The sequence below is a fragment of the Octopus bimaculoides genome, chromosome 17 (genome assembly GCF_001194135.2).
Source record: "Octopus bimaculoides isolate UCB-OBI-ISO-001 chromosome 17, ASM119413v2, whole genome shotgun sequence".
Taxonomy (NCBI): Eukaryota; Metazoa; Mollusca; class Cephalopoda; order Octopoda; family Octopodidae; genus Octopus; species Octopus bimaculoides.
The window spans coordinates 19,719,245-19,719,967 of NC_068997.1; the positions used below are offsets into that span (position 1 = coordinate 19,719,245).

The 723-nt window shown below is 32.4% G+C and overlaps 1 protein-coding gene across 11 annotated transcripts in view; it reads left to right on the forward strand.

Annotated features, from left to right (window-relative positions):
• The window catches only part of LOC106879787 (diacylglycerol kinase beta), a 391,710-nt gene that overhangs the window by 118,584 nt on the left and 272,403 nt on the right, over positions 1–723 (forward strand). For 3 of the 11 annotated variants that reach the window (XM_052973957.1, XM_052973958.1, XM_052973959.1), the window contains exon 1: positions 30–270. The exons of the other annotated variants lie outside the window; for them this stretch is intronic. The gene's annotated coding sequence lies outside the window, so the exon portion shown is untranslated. Of the gene's footprint in view, positions 1–29; positions 271–723 lie in introns of those variants that run through there. 11 annotated transcript variants of the gene reach the window in all.

Below are 723 nucleotides of genomic sequence, written 5' to 3' on the forward strand. Positions count from 1 at the left end.
TATATATATATATATATATATATATATTTATGTGGATGTGTCTGAGCACATACATATGTTTGTTAAGGCTGCTCTGCTCTTTTCTCTGTTTACCTTTACGTATTAAGAATCAAAGATGTTCGGAAAGAAACCTACATCACAATGTAATTATTCCAAAACTCGTTCTCCATACAGAATTAATATGTCTACAGTGCCTAGCGGGATGTACACCGATTTTATTGCTTGTTAAAGAAATCTGTTGTTACTGTATTAATAATATTTATTTGGTCAGTAAGTATTATCTTTTTCTTATTTTATCTCAGCGCACCGAGTATAGTTCAGTTTTGTACATTTATTATATTGTGTGAATAAGGCAGTAGTCTTCTAGCTTTTCCATAAACTTCGTGAACTCTTTTGGGAATTCTTACACTATTTATTATGATTGTTATTGTTTTGTTGTTTTGTTAATTATCTTTGTAATTACATACATGTATTTCACATGTTCTTTCTATCTCTCTCTATACGCCTTCATCAAACACATACACACACACGTACACAGAAAAGATGTATACATATATATATATATATATATGTGTATATCTGTAAATATGCGCCTGTGTGTGTCATCATCATCATCATCGTCGTTTAACGTCCGCTTTCCATGCTAGCATGGGTTGGACGATTTGACTGAGGACTGGTGAAACCGGATGGCAACACCAGGGTCGTGTGTATATATATATATAT